Source organism: Cupressus sempervirens, chromosome 3 (assembly GCF_028749045.1).
Source record: "Cupressus sempervirens isolate cs-2001-9-10 chromosome 3, ASM2874904v1, whole genome shotgun sequence".
Classification (NCBI taxonomy): Eukaryota; Viridiplantae; Streptophyta; class Pinopsida; order Cupressales; family Cupressaceae; genus Cupressus; species Cupressus sempervirens.
In genome coordinates this window covers 105967491-105989478 of record NC_143120.1, presented here as the reverse complement: position 1 = coordinate 105989478, position 21988 = coordinate 105967491, and positions in this window count along the sequence as shown.

Here is a 21988-nt window from a genome sequence, read left to right as displayed (position 1 = left end):
CCTTTTTATTTTCTTTTGTAATTTTGTAATACAAAAAATTAGCACCTTTCCATTTGTCATCCTTTGAAGATGAACTGATTAAACTTCCATTGTAATACTCATCTCAAAAACTCTATATGTATGAATTGAAAAGATTAATGAAAGGTCAGAAATTTTTTGGTGTGAAGTAATTCTTGTTTCAAAGAAAATCAAATGGTATTTTATGTCAATCATTTTATATTCTAGTTAGTATTTTATTTAGTTCATGTTTTCTCTTTTGTTTGAATTGGAACAAGGGAAAACAGAGTTTTACCTCTCCAATTTTGAGCCAATGGATGAATGTCATAAGTATTGTTATAGTTCATTTGAAGAGGAAATCCTTCAGTATTTCCACTATATTAGTCATTGTTGAGTTTTGAATTAGTTTAGTTTGGCATTAGTTAATTATGTGGATGAAATTTATGGATTCATAAGATGTGTGAATGCATAACTCAATTTTAGTGTTGAAAAACTTCCATCTACCTTAGTTGGATTTTATTTAGGTCTAGCTTGGTTATCCCTCTACTATTCTTAGGTTAAGAACATACCCCAAAATAATTTAGGAAGAAAATAAAATTCAATGCAAATATATTTTAGGGAGTTGTACCTACCAATTTAGAGGAAAGCCGAATAATCCACAAGTAAGCTTTCCAACTATTTGTGATTAGATATTGCTCCAAGTTGGGCATTTAAGAGTTATAATCTGAAAGAAAAAATATGTTTACCAACAAATTTTTGGTGACTCTACTAGGGAGGTGAACAGTCACTTGACTAAAATCCTATGTCATGAGGGAAGATGGTACTACATCATGAAAACATTATTTTAGTGCTCCAACCTAATCTTGGTTTTCAAGATGATCAAGAAGACATAATTTCATCCCTTCACACATTCATTTGGAGACATAGCAGGAGCATTGAACATTACAGGAATGCTAGCTAGGTGTTAGAAGAGGAAGAAAATGCCTTAGAGAGAGTTGTTTAAAGGAGGGATATCTAGAGAGTAGAAAGACAATTGAGACAAGAAGCTTAGAGATAAACTAGACCCAAAATCCTAGAACAATTTAGGTTCCTCAGAAGTACCAAGGAACAGGGTGGGTAAGACCCTATCTTTGATAAGCTTACAGAGCTCACTTTTCCTATCTTAGATGTTACAAAGAGGAAAAGTGAAAATAAAAGCTAGAGTAGGCCACCTTCCCTTGTTAGAAATCAAGACACTAGCACTTCACATTCCTTTTGTCAGGTGTTAGCACTCCATGAAGTTACTGCCCCTCCAATTGTTAATTTCCTACCATATACTACCAGGAAAATCATGGCTGCCCCATGGGCTGTGACAACATGACCATTAGCGTTAAAAATTTATCATCCACTCTTGGCTAGTTCAAGGAAGAATTTCCCTAAATTCTCAGGCGATGGCAAAGTCACTACAGACAAACACATTAAAGCTTTCTTTGTAGCCACTCATATCTTAGGAGTGGGACATGAAGATGTTGTTGTGAGATTGTTTGTAGAAACCCTTAAAGACAATGCAATAGACTGGGTTTATCATCTAGTTGATGGATCACTAAGTGATTGGGATACATTAAGAATGGCCTTTGAGATAGGTTCAAAAGTGCAAAAAATGAACATGCCCTACTAATATAGTCGACCTCAATTAAGAAGCAATCCACTATGAGCATGAGAGATTTTGTTGCCAAGTTTGACAAGATTATTAGTAGAATTCTAGCCATTGATAGACCCACACCTGGTAATTTGAAAACTTTCTTTATTAGTGTGATGCCTCCAAATGTCAGTTGTGATTTGAGGAGAGCACATCCCATAGATCTTGCTGACACACAAAAGAAAGTGATTAAGTGTGAGGATGATTTGATTTCCATGAGAAAGTGGAAACAAGAACTTCAAACTAAGGGAAGTTCTAGTAATACCACATCATTTGAGGAGATGATTCAAAAATTGTCAAATGAACTAGTAGCAATGAAGAAGTAGTTACCTAGATTCAATAGTCCCTATCAGTGAAATTATCAAAATTCACTAGGAAGAAACAACTAAAGTAGATTTTCACAGCTTACAAGATCACAACCAAGGTTGCAAATTGAGGTGGTGCCAGAAAAAGGAAACATGTGCATCTTTCATTTGACCATAGATCATGGAAATGAGAGTTGTCTAGAGACTGACCACATTATGCAATTTGTTATCTACTAATGAGTTGAACACTATAACTCCTTGTTAAAAGCTTGATTCCTATTCAAATGGTGACTCTGGAAATTTATTTTTAGAATATGAGTTAGAATCTGAATCAAAATGTGAGTATTATGCAACCATCAATGGAACATCATGCATAGTACTTACCCGGGGCCAAAGGTTGAAGAATCAATCCTCTAGTCACATTCACAAAAATGACTCCAGTCCTTCAACAAGTAATGCACATGCTGATCAAGGAACATCTAATTTACAAATGGGTAAAGATAAAGTATCTTTTGATTTCATTCGATTTTGTGAGGAATCAAAAGTTCAAATTTCCACTATTGATTATTTAAAGTCACACCATTCTGAGTTAAAAAGACTGGTAGACTAGTGTATAGGAAATACATCAGATGAGAATTGTAATGTAATAGTTGAGAAAGAAGATGAAACATTGACATCTAGTTTGTTTAATCAAGAAGATTCTACAGTCTTAGCAACATCCCCCAGGCAAAAGCCAGAGCCTTTTTATATCTCATTTTATATTAATGGATGTAAACTCAGTAATTGTATAATAGATTTAGCTGCATCAAATAATGTTATGCCTTATTTCATAGCTAAAGCCTTGGGTCTCAATCTCACTAAAGTACATGGAAGATGCTACTCAATGGATGCTAAACAAGTTCCCTTACTTGGGTAGATTAAAGAAACTTAGGTAGCCTTAGCTTCACATCTAGAAAAGAAGCTCCTATTGACTATTCTGGTAGTTGACATTCCAGTGAGCTATGGACTTCTTTTAAGTAGAATTTTTTGTCAAGATTTAGGAGGAGAAATAAAGCTAGATTGGTCCCAAGTAGTGATACCTATTGGGAATAAGAAATTCAAGTTAGAACCTAAAGAAAAGGTGAAGTTCATAGTCTTGAAGTCAGATGATCCTAAATCCCAAATTTTGTACCAAGAGCTGGAGTTCGACAACTATATTTTTTTTACTAAAGAAAGCTTAGATGAACAAATAGATGAGAATCAAAGAAAGAAAGTTTCTAATGAAAATGAAGACACATCAGGCATATGGACACTTGAATTTGATAGAATTTGTGCCTCTTCAGGATTTGGGGTAGGTGTAGTATTGATATCCTGGAAAGGAGAACTTGAACCTATGGCTTTCAAATTGGAATTTAGGAATACAAATAATATTGTGGAATACGAGGCCTTACTACTAGGGATAATAAAAAAGAAAGAAAGAGGGGTAAAGATCCTAAAAGCTCAAGGTGATGTAGAGCTTATTGTGAAATAGGTGAAAGGGCAATATTCTATTAAAAATCACAAGCTAAAGAATTATAGAAATAGAGTTTGGGATGAAATAGAAGGCCTAGCTGCTTTCTCTATTGAAGCGGTTCTGAGGGGGATGAATACCAAAGTTGATTCCCTTGCAGTCTCTTCTTCCCTATTACTTTCTCATCCAAATTTCAAAGACCAAAAGTATCATATCAAAATTGTGAATTGATCTATTGTTCCAGATAACTTGGAATCATGGCAAGTCTTCAATGATGATAAGAGTTTGCAAATGTTCCTTGAAAATGACAAGTCTAGTTTTGAGCATCAATCCAGTGGAAATGATCATGAAAGCTCTGGTGCAAATGAGAAATAGAATCAAAATGGAGAAGTTTAGCTAAAAGGTAACATTATTCCTCCATATTTTGTGGCTTTGGAAAAACTACTTAATAGACACGATTCTTACATAAAGCAAAAGGGAGTAAAAAAAGGACCTACTATGGACAAGTATGAGGGAATAAACATTGGAGATATCCATAATCCCAAAATGATTAATATTGGGAAATGTTGTTTTCCTAAAGAAAAAGAAGTTGCAAGAAATCTATTCATGGAATATAGAGAAGTTTTTCCCTGGAGTTATGAAGACTTGAAAAGTTATAGAGATGGGAAGGTAAAACACCAAATTCCACTGGAGTTTGATGCAGTCCCTTTCCAGAAAAAATAAAGGAACTACAATCCTAAAGTCCTAGATGCCATTTTTCGAGAAGTAGATAAGATGTTAAAAGTGAGAATTATTTATCCCATTCATCATTCCACCTAGATGACTAATATAGTACCTGTCAGAAAGAAGAAAAGAGAAATAAGAATTTGTGTTAATTTTTGCAGCCTAAACCAAGTGTCTCTAAAAGATAACTTTTCTCTTCCTAACATGGATTATCTATTGCAAACAGTGGTGGGATCTGAAATGATGTCTATGCTTGATGGTTTCTCAGGTTATAATCAAGTCAAAGTAGAGGAGAAAGACCAGCATAAGACAGTGTTCACCACTCCTTGGGGTACATTTACGTATTGTAGAATTCCCTTTGGACTTATCAATGTTGGTGCTACATTCCAAAGATGTATGAGTAAGACATTCATTGATTTGAAGGATTGAATCATAGCCATATACTTGGATGACCTCACCATGTTCTCAAGAAAGAGAAAAGATCATATGGAAGATTTGAGAAAGGTTTTATAGAGATGCCAAGAGCATGGGATCTCTCTCAATTCCAAGAAGTCAATTTTTTGTGTAACGAAAGGGAAACTCCTAAGTCATATAGTGTCCCAGGAAGGTACTAGAATCAACCCTAAATGGGTAGAAGCCATTCAAAGATTGAGCTTGCCTTCGAATAAAATAGGAGTTAAATCTTTCTTTGGGAAAGTGAATTTTCTCATAAGTTTTGTCCCTAATTTTGTGAAAACAACTAAGCATATAGTGGATATGATGAAAGGAAATTCAAATTTCAAATGGAATGAGGCAGGAAAGCAAACCTTTCAAGATATAAAGACTACTATTGCTAATGCCTCTTTTTTATGCCATCCAAATTATAAGTGAGATTTCATTATTTATTATTATGCTTCCAATCATACTCTATCGGCAATACTTATGCAAGAAAATGATGAAGGGGTACAAGCCCCAATAGCTTTCATGAGCATACCTTTGAAGAATCATGAGCTAAAATATTCACAGATTGAAAAGAACACTTTTGTGGTGGTTAAAGCCCTAAATTTTTTTTTTTAATATCCTTCATTCACATTCTATAGTCTTTGTCCCTAATGTGGCAGTGAAGAGTGTATTGAGACAACAGGATGTGGATTGTAATGTCAAAGGAGCATGGGTGGCAAAAATATAGGAGTATGATATAGAAATAAAACCTACCAATCTGGTAAGGGGAAATGCTTTATGCAAGGAAATTGTAGAAAATAAGATAACTGAAGGATTAGAAGAATTAGGAGAGAAGCAATTGGTGTTAGCTATAGGCCTTTATGGTTCATGGTTCGAAAATATTTCTTATCTGCTGACATATGGTGAATGTCTAGAAGGCCTAAACATAAGACAAAGAAGAGATGTCAAACTGAAAGAGTTAAGTATGTGATTTGGGATGGTAAACTATTCAAAAAAGCCATTGATGGCACTTTCCTTAGGTGCGTAGACAAACAATAATAAGAAAAGTTGTTGAAAACATTTCATGATGAAGCTTGTAGAGGGCATTTCTCATCTTCAGTCATAGCTTTTAAGATACTAAGGCAGTGTTATTACTAGCTTGGAATGTTTAAAGATGCCTATGCATGGGTAGAAAAATGTGAGAAATGCAAAATGTTCTCTGGACATTCTCAATTAGCTACACTGCCATTGAGACTTGTTATCATCGAAGGACCTTTTCAACAATGGGGTCTTGACTTCATTGGTCTGATTAGTCTTGCATCTAGTGTTGGTCACCAATATGTGATAACTGTGACTGACTACTTCACCAAGTGGGTAGAAGCTAAAGCTACTAAGAAAACTACTTCTGAAGTGGTGTGCAAATTCATAAAGGAGAACATATTGGTCAAGTTTGGTGTCCCTATTAAACTGGTGATGGATAATGCATCTTATTTTTCTTCAATTGAAATTGCCAATTTCTGTTTTGAGTATGGGATCACCGTGGGTCATTCATCTGATTATTTCCCTCAAGGAAATGGTCAAGCTGAGTCAAGTAATAAGAATTTGATGAATATTGTTAAGAAATTGGTTTTAGATAATCAAAAGACTTGGTACAAAAAGGTTCATGAGGCACTTTGGGTAGATAGGGTGACACCTAAAAGGGTAATCGACATATCTCCTTTTGAATTAGTTTACAAAACTGAAGCTAACCTCCCCTTACCTCTAGAATTAGCCACAAATAAACTAAGAATGGTGATCAAAGATGATGTTTTTAAAGATGGTTTAAAAAAGAGGATCTTGTACTTGAGAAAACTTGAAGAAGAAAGGGAGGAAATCATAGATCACATCACAAAACATCAAATGTGAGTGAAGGATCTATTTGACAAGGAAACAAACTCCAAAAATTCATGGTAGGAGACAGTGTGTTGTTTTGGGATAAGTGAAGTACTCCAAGAGGAATGCATAAGAAGTTTGATACTTTATGGAAAGGCCTATTCAAAATTCATCAGACATTTGAAAAAAATTCTTTTAAGTTGGCATAGGAAGATGGAAAAATACTACCCCTAACATATAATAGCCAGGATCTAAAGCTTTATAAAATTGCTAATTGAGAATAGGTAACCCCTTGTATTGTATTATAGTTAGGTTTAGTGTCTTTTTGTGTTTCCTAGTTTGTCTTTTTCCTTTGATTTTGTTTTCTTATTCTTTGTCTCATTGGGTTTTGTTGTGTTGCTGCCTTTTTACCTTGTTTTGTGAAACCAAAGATTTTGAGTTCCTTTCTTAGGTATACTCAACCCAAGTCCACAATCAAAGCCAATTGTTGTCCCACCTTTCACCCTGTACCCATTATGCAAAGTGGAAAATGATCATGTGTCTCAATTAGGTTTAGGCATGTCTGAGTCTATTTCTTTTCCCCTAGTGAAAATTCTCTTCATCGAGTTTTCATCTTACTTCTTCTCTCACATTACATAGCCAAGTGGGTTTTCCTTGTTGTCATGAGTTTTGTGGGTAGTCTAGGATCCTTTTTAATGGAGATTCTTGGGTCATGTCATGATTTTCACAAAATCATTTCCAAGAATGAACTTGCTTGTGACTCATTATATTTTTCACATAAAGAAAATGAAGTCTGTGGAAAACCTAGCATTGGCTTCTCCTTGCCAGAGTTTTGAATTGTGAAGGCAATTTCACGTAGAGGTCAAAAAATGAGGTTTATAGGCTAAAACAAGGAAGAAATGAGTTATTTTGTGGATAGATCTTCCTTACATTACAGTATTCCACCTTCAAGTAACTTAGAATTCATCATAATGATTAGGATAGCATCTGGCAAAAAACTTTGAAATAACTTCTCCGTGGCAGATTTTCAAACTAGGAAGTCAGTTTTCCAACAAAGGCCCTTGTGAGAAATAAAAGCAAGTGAATTATTTTTTCATTTTTGTAGCCTTTTTTGGATTTTCTAAAGTCTAAAAGCACATTTATTAAAGAGAAAAGAAAAAATAAAAGCATAAGAAAAAAAAAAAAAGTTGCCTTCTCCTTAGCAAGTTTTTAACCCTGGAAAGTGATTTTTTGCATCTAGTGAAAGATCACTTCTACAAGCATGTTAGGCTCATAGACCAATCACATGATGCTTAAAAAGGATAATGGAAGCCATTTAATCATATTTGGGAAGGTATCTTGAGCAAAATCTCGTTGAGCAGATTTTTTCCCATGGAGTACTTCATTCTTAATTTTTCGCAACTTAGTGAAAAATGGGAAAGTAAGTCTATAATAAAGGAATGTTACTATTGGGCCAATGGAAATAGTGAAAAGACATGGAAAAATCTATTAGAAACCCCCACATTTACTAATCTAATGGATTTATCCTTTAATTCACTCATGTGGCACATATCTTGAAGATTAATGGGTGAATTGAGGTTTCTATATAGAGATGGACATAACAAATTTTCAAACTACTACTTTCTTTATTGAACTGTTATGTTGTTGAATTGAATAGTGATTTTAAAATCCTCATAGTTACAAAGTCCTACTCTCTATGCTATCTTAAGTTTTAAGATTTTCAATCCATCTCCATCTCAGATAAGATGGCAACAAGATTCACTAGATTCGATGGAGTAAATGGGATTAAGTCAACATTGCAGAATGTTACAGATACCTCACTCTATTTCTTCAACATGAAATATTTCCAAAGAAGGTTGAGAATGGAGCCAATCCACCCAATAATAGGGAAACTATAAGGAAGCAAGCTAGTGGAAGCAACCAGGTTTCTAGTGGCAATTCAAGCTCCTGAGTTGATTGTTGAATGTATTAACCATTACAATCCAGACACTAAACAATTTTTTTTGCAAGATCATATAGTTTTGATCTCAATTGACCAACAAACTTTAGTCAATTTCCTTTGAATTCTAGAGCGATAAAAATTTTCCGAATTGACAATAGGAGTTGCCATGTTTGAGTTCTCCTTGAAGAAGATGGTTTAGCGAAAGGAAGTTATGAGGTCCTAGTTCCAAAAGCCATGAGCAGCTAAGAGTAAGGTTCTTAAGACCCCTTTTGTTACTAATCTCAAGCCCAAAATCATGGACATTCTGGTCCTTTTGCATCGGTTGAAAGGGAGCTACAAGGATGCCTAGAGAGGAGGTCTATCCCAGAAGTGATGGCAACCATTAGTTAGTTTGGTAGCTACTTTATTCAATTCTCATCCTTCTCATATTTGTGTCTTGTAGCTTTTGATGGATTCCTTCTGAAGTTGCCTAGATACCCTGGTGACATGATCATTCTCATAGAGATTGTGAGACAAGCTATCCAAGTGAATGTGTTGAGCACTAGTTTAAGGAAGAAGGGGTATTAGTTCCCCATGAAGGTCAAGGCTTACGGTTATGATTCTTAGTTTCATGCCAAAAACATGCTTAAAGCATTCAAGAATAAGTACAAATTGGAGGAATATGAGGTTGTAAGGCCCATGTTTGACCCAAATGGATATGCAAGAGAGGTGCTTCAAATTGAGAGTGTGATCAAGCATGTCACCACTCTAGAGGATTATTGGATTGATTGCAAGGATGAGTTAGAAAGATGAGATCGTGCTTTCACCAAACTCATAGTGGAACAAATAAAGACATATGGCATTGATCTCAATGTAGAAGGATTGGAGGATGATGGTCAAAAAATGTATCGTAATATATATTTGACTAAATTAAGGGGAATTCCTATTAGTTCTGAGCAATATGTCAATGTGGAAGAGAAACTCAATATCATGATGGCTAGGATAATCAAGAGAACTAATAAATGGGTCAAGTGGACAAGCAGAAAGAGCTAGAGTAAGGGTGCAGCCACTCAAGCTTTTCTAGTAGCTGCAATGCCTACTTCATCTCATAGTGCTATAGTGGGAGTGACCATAGCTTCTACCCAAGGACTAGCTCAACCTACAGGTAGAGGTGATCAACCCCTAAACAATAATGTTCCTATAGCCCAAACATGTCATGATGGTTGCTTCCAAGTTATAGGAACCCAGACTGGTACTGAAGAGAAGAAAGTGGAAGAACTAAAGGATATTGCCCCTACTCTAGTACCTTCCCCAAATAATACTCACATTCCATCTCCTCACACTACCCTTGTTCCTTCTTCACATACCACTCCAATCCCATCTCCTGATCATAGCATTGTGCAAGTGCTTCACTTTTGAAACCAGGTGGTTCCCCTATACAGATAGTAGACCTACGAGATGGAAAAAGTAGTAGTAGCGAGTCCACTAAATCAAATGAAGAGACTAAGAAGACTTCAAAGATGGAGAAGGTCCAGGCTTCTTCTAGACTCATCTAAAAACCATGACTTAGTAAAGAAGAAAATGTTTAGCATTGAATCACTTAGAATAGCTTCCAAAGTGATAGAAATTGGTTCTTGGTTAGATGATACTTTGGAAAGGAAAAGAAAGAGAAAGGATAAAAGTGTTTCTATGAAAGACATTGTATCCCTCGTGGCTCATTTTGGGATTGCATTAGCAAAAGTCAAGAAGTAGAAGATTTTGTCAATACTTGGGAAAGATCTAAAAATAGGGAACTTGACAATGGAAATAACTAATCCAAACAAAGGAGGGATAATTGAAGATATGACACCTGATGATTTTACTCTGCATTCAATTGATCTTGGAGAAGCTAGGCATGATACAAAGGTTGGCTTGTGGAGATTGAATAATGAAGTGATAGAAGGACAATTGGAGAGTCTCAAATTGTCAAAGATCAAGATGAAAGTAGAGATAGAAGAATTGAACAAATTTATTAGGTAGCTAGTCACTCCACTAGCAACTATTTCTGGTATGTCTATGAATCAAACTCCTAGTGCAACTGAAGTGCAAGCTCTCATTTCCCAACACTAGGAAGATAAGTATTATGGCTAGATCGGTAGAGAATGGATTGGGAGACTCAAATCATAAGGGGTTTCTCTCATAGATCAAATTGAAAATGCTATCCTTAGATTGGAGATAGAAAAGGATAATATATTGTCCAATAGTAATACTCTAGCCAAAGAAAGGGTCAAATGTGATGACTGCATGTTCCTTTTAAAGATAATCATCCAAATGAAAGCAAAGGAAGCAATTAAAGAAAAGATTCTGAAGAAAGGGAATGAACCTTTGTTTGAATGGCTTCAAAGTATGCAATTCAAGCTATAAATGATCCAAGTAACTAAGAAGGGACTCAAAGAAATAGAGAGTAGAGTAAAGAAGACTCAAGATAGGGGATTTGAGCTTATGAGAGGGCTACACACTGAATCTCAAACTAGTGGTCAAGGAAAGGATCTCATTAGAGTGGAAGTGATGAAAAGTAACTTCTTTACTTTTTTGGATAATATGTTCACAGTGGCTTCTAGTAGCTAGAACATAACCACAGAACTCCAGACGCTTAGTGAATGGATACATGTGGCCCCAGAGGTGTTGCCAGATTAGTTGAATGATATAAAGGAGTTGGCAAGGGAACATGGAAATGGATTTTGAGATTCACTAATATACACATGCCCAACCATGAAAAATTAATCCCAATAATGATTACTGCTAAGGCATATAGGGCAAAAACTAAAAAGGGGAAGAAGTCTAAGTGATTCATTTATGCCCCATTTTTGTTTTCTTTTGTAATTTTGTAATACAAAAAAAAAAGCACCTTGCCATTTGTCATCCTTAGAAGATGAATTATTGAAACTTCCATTGTAATGGTCATCTCAAAAACCCTATATGTATGAATTGAAGAGATTAATGAAAGGTCAGCAAATTTTTGATGTGAAGTACTTTTTGTTGCAAAGACAATCCAATGGTCTATTATGTCAATCATTTTCTATTCCAGTTAGTACTGTATTTAGTTCATGTTTTCTCTTTTGTTTGAATTGGAACAAGGGAAGAACAGAGTTTTACCTCCCCTATTTTTAGGCAATCGATGAATGTGATAAGTATTGTTATAGTTCATTCGAAGAGGAAATCCTTTAGCATTTCCAGTTTATTAGTCATAGTTTATATTTGAATTAGCTTAGTTCGGCATTAGTTAATTATGTGGATGAATTTATGGATTCATAAGATGTGTGAATGCATAAATTAGTTTTAGTGTTGAAAAACTTCTATCTTCCTTAGTTGGATTTTATTTAGGTCTAGCTCATTTATCCCTCTATTGTTCCTAGGTTATGAACATACCCCAAAATAATTTTGGAAGAAAATAATATTCATTGCAAATCTATTTTAGGGGGTTGTACCAACCAATTTAGAGGAAAGCCAAATAATCCACAAGTAAGCTTTCCAGTTGTTTGTGATTAGATATGGTTTTGAATTGGGCATTCAAGAGTTATAATCTGAAAGAACAAATCTTTTTACCAATAGTATGTTAAGGTTTAGTTGATGCCCAATGGATAAGGGATTGGTTAGCTTAGAGGTTGCATGTTCTCTACTATTGCATACCTAGGTTATGTTGAGATCCAAATCTTTAATCAAATATCAAGTTACCTTTTTATGTATTGAAGAACTAAAATTGCTGGTCATTACTTATTTGCATCTACTTTTTGGTTGTAGTTAGCTACTATACTCAAGAATTTTATTAGCAAGTCATAGAAGAATAGTGACCATTTTTGCTGTAGGGGATAGTCTTGTACATAAGAGCATCAAGTTAATAAGATAAATCCCTAAGGTTTTCCTACCTTGGCTTTGCAGAGCCTAAAGTGAAGTGAGTCCTGATGTCTCTATTAATGTTGGCCCAAAACTAAGATTTAGCCTTGTTGAATATAGAATTTAGGTCATTCTTAGGCTTTTCCCTATCTTTGTTTCCTAGTATTCAGTTTAAACTCACTTGATATGTACCTTACCCAAAAATAAATCCAAAAAAATAGAGCTCCAACAAAATGGTGACTCTACTGGTGAGTATTGCAATCTGAAGAGTGATTCAATACAATTAGAAGAAAGGCATGTACAAAGCTTGTTAATAGTAGCAAGGTCATGCTAAAGCTTCATGTCACCCAAGTGATGTTTTATCCAGGACAATAGTAGCTTTAAAGGTTGAATGAAGATGGTATTGTCACTAGTGTTTCCATCATTAGTTAGTTCAACTGAGAAATGTTTCCAAAGTATTGTAGTGTTCAGAGTGAAGAATGAACAACATGGTTTGTTCTCTATTTTCAAGATGTAAATCTATAAGAGTGATGTGATGATTTGTATTTTTCCTACCATTGAAAGTATGGTTCATATTTTTTCAAGTGACAAATCTTCTTTTATTTCTCACATTTGTGAGTGGTGACTCTATCTTTGTACCAGTGTATCCTAGTTGATTACATGTTAAGTTGTAAGGGCAGATTTGAAGCTCTTGATAGTTTCTTGGAAAAGAAGTGTTTCTTGATTAAGGTTTAGTGTTTTTTCTTCTATTGTTATAAGAAATATGGATTTTCAAAGTAAATCACAACTGTGATTTATTTGTCCTCTTAAAGCAGGTGGCATCTCTACAAAATTTTGATCAATGTGTGAAAGAGTATCAGTTCAGACTTATGCTAGAACCAGTAGAGAATAGTTTTTACATCAACACCGAAGGTATTTTACTTTTCATGAGTTTCATTTTCAAAAAATTTGAATGTTAAAAATTAGTACCTCTATTCAGTGATTTTCAGCACTAGAGAAAGAGGTGAATTTTTTTTCTAATTTTAAGATGGAGTCAGACATTAGGTTTGAGGTTAGTCTACCAAGTTCTAAAAGTTTAGAAATTGTGGCTAGCAATATTATTATGTTGAATAAGAAAATCCACAATATGATTGTCAGTATAATCAAAATGGAAAATGGAAGTATTTAGGCTCTAAATGTTGAACAAGCTTATATAAATTTTAAATCAGTAATCATGAAGATGCCTTTTCATTCTAGACTAGAGGAATCTTCCCTACCTATTATTTTACTTGACATTATAGTACCTGATTTAGTTAATTGACCAACACCTATAAGGTTACAAGAGCTTTTTGAAGCTAAAGGATTCATTAAGAAGATGGAAAGTGACAATAATAGAGTTCATATTATGTCTCCTAATGATGATAATACATGTGTTGAAAGTCAAGGTAATGATGAATATAATGAATCTGTATATGATGATAATCTATCTTTTGAGTGTGAAGAGATGGATTCAACCTTTAATGAATTAGAGGATTGCAACCAGCATAAAGAAGATGAATATGAAATTGAAAATAAGTCTTGTGATAGTGAATATGAGATTGAATAAGTTTATAATAGTAGTAGAGGTAATGATTCCTCTAATGAAAATGAGTGTAGTGATGACACTGATGTTTTAGTTTTTTCTACTAATGTTTTTTCTGCCACAAGTTTTTCATATCATTCTGATAATAATCACAACTAGGAGAAAATTTGGGAGGAAGTCTTCTTGAGCCTTGATGAGATTTCAAATTTATTGGCTTGTGATTTTGAGAAATTTTTAAGCACTTATAAGATGTTCATATTTTCCCTCGTAGTGTTTCTTCATCTAGTCAAGTCACTTCCCTAATGTTTGATGTGGAAAAAGATACAAAATCTAAAAAATCTTTATCAAACTTTGGAGGTGCATATTATAGTACCTCAAATGTATGTGCACATGATGAATTTTTAGATGCAGGGGATGTCATTGAAGGGATCTTTTCTATTGTCTTAGTTTTTTCTCATGTTGGTGACTGCACTGCAATAAGTTTTGATCCTTTAGGAGATCAAGAGGAAAATAGTGAAAGCTATATTGTTGATTCTAAGTTTCCTTTTTATGCTAACAAATCTTTTAATGATTAGCCTGATGGTAAGTTTACAAAGTTCAATGTTTACTCTAACAAGTTGTTAGATTAAGATACATCTTATAGTCAACTTAATTTTGATCAACATTTTTAAGATAGTTGCTTAGATTTGGTGACTGACAATTTGTTTCGTTGTGAAGATTTTTCAGTGAGTGATAAATCTTATTTGATGAGTAATATGACTGCAAGTAGCCAGGGATCAAATTTTATGTACTCTTCACACCCAGATACACAAGGTGAGTTGCATTTTCTTGACATATGCAAATTGGTGAACAAAGTGGAATATGAATAATTTTGTTTCCTCTAGATAACATGTATTCATCATATGTTCATGATAGTTCTTAGTTTGATTTTTATATTCAAGAGCATGCTGATATACATTTTCATAGTAAGCAAGAAGAAGAATGTGATTCAAGTTTTCCATGTACTATGAGAATGATTTGATTTCACCTAATTTTCTAATGAGAAGATCTAATGTGTACGTTGAAACTAATGAAAATAATACTTACACCATACCTTAGAGAGATGTAAATGAGAATCATGTGTTTGACAGAGGTAAGAAGTTTCGAGAATCTTAGGTGGCCTGGGGCCACAATCTTGTAAAATTAGAATAGATTCCTTGTTTTCAATCAATTTTTTGGAGAAAGTTTTGATGAAGTGGTCTTCCTCTAGAGATCTAAATCCTTTCCATGCCTACAAGGGGCATGCATCCCTAGATAGATTCACTGATGGGACTCAAAATTGCATTCTCATTTTGAGTACCATCCCAAAATTTTGAGTTACTTTGACCCTTATAAATGCATTTTTGTGCTTGTGTACCCAACTATCATTTTAAGGTCTATAAGGTATTTTATGTTTCTAAAACCTTACATTAAACATGTCTATCTATCCTATAATGATAAACTAACATTCTGAATCATTTCATGAAGTTGTGTTTTGAGTAGTCTACATTTCTGCATTTTTGCTTGTGTCAAATAGTGATAGGAGGCCTAGTTTGCATTTGAATATCTTGTACCCAGTAATGTTTCATGACTCACTACTTTGAGATTTTTTAGTATGCATATCATTAAACCAATGTTTCATATTTTGAGTCATTTGAATATGTTTTTTTCAGGTTCTAAATCCCTCAACATTGGTTACCTATCTTTGTCATGTTGATGCATATTTCCTAGAAATCTAGGAAGCCCTATTTGATTGATTATAACTTTGACCCAATCGACCAAAATGAGAAAATTCCTTTTGTATTGCATTCTAGAGGTCACATAGTTTCTATACTCTAGATTTGAGCCTATGAAAAATCTATTTGATTAGTTTGCAAATGTGATTCTGAATGTAATTTATAACTTTTTATTGTTGTCATAAAATGCAGATTTTTTCGATACCCCTGTTTGGGATGTTGTAACTTTGATTCCATAATGGATGAGATAAAATGGTTTGTAACATTACATTATACTCTAATAATTCTTCAAGTGTGTTAGTTCATAAACCTTGATGAATCCATCTACATACTTTCCCACAACCATTTCATTTGTGAAAAACACTTTTCTACTGATGTTTTTGCTCCTGCATTTATAAGTAGCCCACTTCGCGCACTTTCCAAATGCATCCTATTATTTTTCATGAGCCTAGACCATAGATCTATTTTCTCTCATGGTAATTAACTATTTTCCTAGTTTTTGCACCCTCAAGTATTTGTTTGGCTAGTTTTTGAAGCTGAAACCATATGTGTTTTATGGTTTTTTAACATGTTTATTTGCAGACAATTTTAACTAGGCAACTTTGAATGTCAATATCTTTTTGATTGAGTGGTCATCATGTGATGAGATCTAACAAGATGCAAGAATGTGGAACAGAATACCAATGCTTCAGTTTTTAGATCCTAGTTATATGTTTGGGTCGGTATTTAAAGCTAGTCTATAGGATTTCCTGTTAGTGAATATTAGTTTGTAGATAAGTGGTAAAAAAGTTTTAAATAATGTTTCAAGTCTTGAATTTGAATTCTAGTCAATACCAGATATTTACTAAATTAGTCAGAAGGATCAAGTGTTTCAATTCTATTTTTTTTTTGTTGAACCCACTTCAGGGCTAGGCTAATTCCATCTAATTATTGAGGTTTGGAAAGGATGGAATATGTTTTGCTTTTAAGATATCAATATGGTTATCAGTATATACAATTTGTTCTTTAGTTTTGAAGGACTTGTGGTTCTTAAATGCATTAACAAATAAAATATGAAATTGAGCTTGTCACAACAATCACAAGGTTCACACTTGTTTGAGAACTAATTCCAATATTGAACTTTCTAAAGAAAGGCAAGTTTTAAATTCTTCACTTAAAGGAGTATGCTGGAAGATCTTCCATAATTAAGGCTTGAGTTATTATGGATCTCTCATCAAACTAATCAAATGGTAAAGTCATAAAATAAGGGAACTTAAGCAGTAGATTAGACAATGATGGTGGAATGGTCAAACAAATTTTGATAAAGGAAACAAGGTGTTGTTTCAGTTTCACGGGTAGAATTTTTATAAATATTATCATTCCATTAAATGAATAAGGATTCCACAATTTTATCTTATTCATATTCATCACAAGAAACTCCTTGTTCCCTCATCAAAATGGAAACTTCTTTTCCATGGGCTCTAGATTTAGAAGATCACACCAAGTTAGATGAACATATTTGGTTTGTAGAGAACATTTGTGGTATACTACAGATCTCCATGTTGAAAGGGAAGGCTCTAGGGAAAATCAAACTTGTAGGCATGTTAGATAGGAGGCACATTGGGTGAGGAGTAATTTGAAATGTATGGAGAGCCACTAGAATTTATAGTTTGATGCCGTTGAGTCATGTTTTGCATGATAAGTATATCCATGTCTTTTCTCCCAAAGATCCATTTTAAACCTTGGGGCCACAATTTATCTTCCATACAACTGTATGGAGTATTATTGCAAGGTTTTGTTTTGAAATGAGTTGTGGTCACTATCATAACTAAGTGCCACCATCAATATTGCCCTTCCAAGACAAAGCTAGGCTATTGCTGCACTTAACAGATTTCAAGAAAACCTACTATGAGGGAATAAGGAAGGTTTTCATTTGAATTAGTAGAGGTTTATCTTCACTAGAAAATGGCTTGAGAATTGGTGCACCTTGGTGGGTTACAAATGTGCAATGATTTTCTTATCCTTCACCCAACTCTGCATCTTATTTTTTCAAATATTAGAGATATCCCACATTGGTGGCATGGAAGTTATCTTACGTATTTATAACCCCATTGACTTTATGTAAATGTCTCTTCAAAGACACGTCTCTTCAAGACAAGTGCTAGCAAATGCTGACAGGCCTACCTAAGCCAACTGGAGGTGACTAAGGTCAACAAAATTTGATGTTCAATGCCAAAGAGGAAGTGCCATGTTGCACATGTGGAGGCTCATCAAGAGGTTAGGATGCTAAATCCAGAGGCGTGTGATGTTATGCTAAAGTCATGAGATAGGAGAGGAAGAATTAAAAGGTTAAGATATTACAATCTAGCATAGCATTGAGGAGGTTGTAAATAAGATGTAAGATGCTATGATGGGCCCATTGTTGTAAAGCTATAAAATGTGGAGCTACGATATTACAATAATTACCTTGTTTGTAAGATTGGGAATTCATAAGATTTCAAAATAAAATATTTCAAAAGGGATGTATAAACTTGTGTTGGACCCACCTAATGATGATGACAAATCATAATCTAATAATTGGCATTGGTGGATTGGATATAAAGGATAAAATAAAATATTTAAATCAATTTTCTCTAATCTGAATGCACATGAAATTTAAAAGTTGAGAGTTTTAAATAAATTTAATGATTTTATATAGTTTATACTATATAGTTCATTTAAATTTTTCATTTTAATAATTGTTCATGGCTCGGGGCCTAAAATTTCAAATTGACCTTAGAGGCATTGTTTTCATCCAAAACATGTAGTGTAATATACCATGGAACTAGGAAGAGATGAATTTTCTATTTTTGCACTTGTTTTCTGTATAGGTATTAACCAAAAGTAGCTACAGGTAGATTTATGTTTCTAGGTTCTCCTTAGTGTTAAATGTAGTTTTGATGTTTTCAGATGAAATATTATCTAGGTTGGATTAGATTTTGATGTGATCAAGTGCCTTGAGTAGCTATAAAGGTAAAATTGAATGTTTTAAAGGTAGTTTGAAGCAATGAAGATTTTTCAACAGTACATTTGAGTTTCATGACAGAAGTAGAATATGACAAACCAAGATCATAGTTAAATCTCTAGCACATATTATGATGTGTATCTGATATTTTCTTCAAAGAATATTTTGTTGATTACTTTAAAGGGATATAACAAATATTTCTACAATAGCATTTATGACTTTGATTGCCAACAGATGAAGAAGATTAGTTTCAACAACATCAAGATGAAGACAATTTCAATAGGACACCTGTCAAAATCGAATTGTAAATTCAAAAATTTCTTCTCCTCTATAAATTCTTCTTCTCTCTTCATTGTAAAAGTTCCAATTTTGAGATTTTCTCACTATTGTGAAACCAAAAATGTTCTAGGGTTGGATAGTTTCCTAACTATTGTGATACCATTCTCAGTATTTCCTTTGTTATGAACAACAATAGTGTAGTTTTCTTCTGAGCATTAGCTAATACAATCATTCATTTTGTATTTTTTGAATTTTGACATATAGATGATGTGTTGATTTCCAGGAATGAATACAAAGTTATATTGCAAATTTTTTTCTGAAGTTCATCTCCTTTTGTACGAGTTTTGTATTTTTCTGTGATATATGCCCAAAGTGCATATTGTCCATTTGCAACTTGTGTTGAAGTTGTATGTCATTTCATGTCTTTCTATTGGGTTAAGGACCTAAATAATTTTCTTGATATGTCATTGACAAAACTATAGGTGTTATAGGAGGATTTGATAAGTACAAACTTCACTTGAAGAGTGATATCTATTTGCAAGCCAGATAGATAGATTAGATATCTAGATATATGAATATATTTTAGGTGTCCATATGTATGTTAAGTTTTAGTTGATGACCAATGGATAAGGGACCCAACTTAGAGGTTGCATGTTCTCTACTATTGCATACTTCGGTTATGTTGACATCCAAATCTTTAATTGAATATCAATTTACCTTATTATGCATTGAAGAACTAAAATTTGTCTTCATTACTTATTAGCATCTACTTTTTGGTTTTAGTTAGCTAATGTGCTCAAGAAGTTTATCAAAAAATGGTAGAAGAATATTGACCATTTTCTCTATAGTGGATATTCTTGCAGAGAAGAGTATCAAATTAATAAGATCAATCCCTAAGGTTTGCCCACCTTGTCTTTGCAAAGCCTAAAGTGAAGTGAGTCTCAATGACTCTATTAATGTTGGCCTAGAACTAAGATTTAGCCTTGTTGAATCTAAGATTTAGCTCATCCTTAGGCTTGTCCCTATCTTTGTTTCTTGGTATCAAGTTTAAACTCACTTGATATATTCCTTACCCAGAAAGAACTCCAACAATTCCCATTTCAATCAATTTGGATTGACTATTCTCACCAAATCTTTATTTTTCTTAGTAGTTTTGATAAATTCTTCATTCTGAAAGCATCATTCCAATAATTTGATTTTTTTTTTCTCATGGAATGATGCATATTTAACATGTACAACATTTTATTAACATTATATTTTGTAGAAGATTTGATTTGATATGGTAATCATCAAGAATAGTGAAGAAACTCTCCTAAAAATGCTTGCTAGAGTGTAGCAGCAAGATATCTAACTTAAGGAGGGCATATTTTTATTTGACGTAGAAAAATTATATGTCCAATACATGATGAATCCTAAAGGATAGGTTCTCGAAGTGAATGGAGGGGTGAAAACTGGAAGGCCTTAGTTTTGGAGCAATTTTACTAGGGTATGATAGAAACCCCATAGGGAAATGTGATAATACCAAAAAAAAATTATTATCCTTATTTTTAGACCATTTCTATACTCTTTGTAAAGTTTCATGTCAAGGGACTAGATAGAATGATACTTCCTTTGTAAATGCACCCAAATTAGCCCTCTTGTAGATAGTGAACAATCAGGTTTCGGATAGTTGTTCCAAAGTACCAATACCAAATATTTTCATATCTTGTGTATAAGAATAATAGGTTCTTGAACATGTAATTTATTCTTGAAGTGTTTTTGGAAAGCTAAGAGTTATTTGGGAAAAACTCATTAGTTAAGGCTACAAGGATAGAGAGGCTAGAGTGTGGATTGAGGGTAAGATCTTGGAGTAGGACTTCAAGAACCACTTGAACATTTATGGAGTCATATTTTAAGCCATATTGAATCCCTATAATAGTAAGGGAGTTGGGAGAAATTAGGTTGATATTTTAGTGGCATATTGGCACTTGGGGTCACTTGGGTAAGGAACACCTTTGAGGAAACCAAGAACACTTTATTTATGAAATATTGGCAATCTAACCTATCTATTTGTATCATATTCCTTTGGGGGACTATTCTAAGCATTGGTAAGCATGTGTAACTATGGATATGTTTCATTCATGACTATGTTTGTCATTGATGTCAACATAGCAATAAGTTTATGAAGACTGATAGAGTAGCAGATAGAGATCAAGGTTGTATAGACTAAGTTTTTATGGTTAGGTAATGTGAAAATAAGGAAATGTTCTAAACTATGTTTTGATCTTAATGTTTAATGCATGTAATAGAATTCATAGACGTACAAAAGATATGCCCGATTGAAAGAGAGGAGTACAAAGATAGAGTACTTGAGAAGTGGTTTGTGGTGATTTCATTATATCTTCTAATAGATATATAATTTGTCTATGCATAGTTAGATAGTGATAGAAGATAGGTTGACAATGGCATCAAAAATTAAGGAAGTGTGAAAAGGAGAAGAGTGTTTGGTGAATGCAAGTAAGCGATCCAATAGATTTATGGATGCAAATTTTTTGATCTGGTTACAATATTAGAAGGAGAAGAAGTTTGGTTGATAGGATAGACAAAGAGGAAGTGAAAGTAAAATTAAAATTCTATTATTCTACAAGAAATAATATAGATATCATTTGGGTAGTGGGTTCATCGGTCTTTCCCTTGAAGCTATTCGAAAAGTGGGTCCATCTTCCTTCTAGAACTCCTAATAGGGTTGGAATCTCCTAATAGGGATTCAAAGTCTCCTAACAAGGGATGATATGTGTTGAATGTTGTTATAGAATCCTAATAGGTTCCATCCTCTAATAAGGAATATATTTATATTAGTACATCATCTTGTGGGTACCATCCCTACTAGGGTTTTACATCTAATCAAGGGTTTACCTAGTTAACATATTTGGTGTTATTTGAAAGAAAATCTTTAGAATAACTTGTAGGGGGGGGGGGGGGTGGGGGGGATGAATCAGTTATTCAAGGTCCAAATGTCCAATTAAAACATTCTCATCAAGTAAAGTGAGCCTATTAAACTGTTTATGCATCCAAGCTTAAACTTTTCCTACTTAGCAAGTTATTGTAAATCAACATGCAAGCATAACACATAAAAGATTAGCACATAACACAA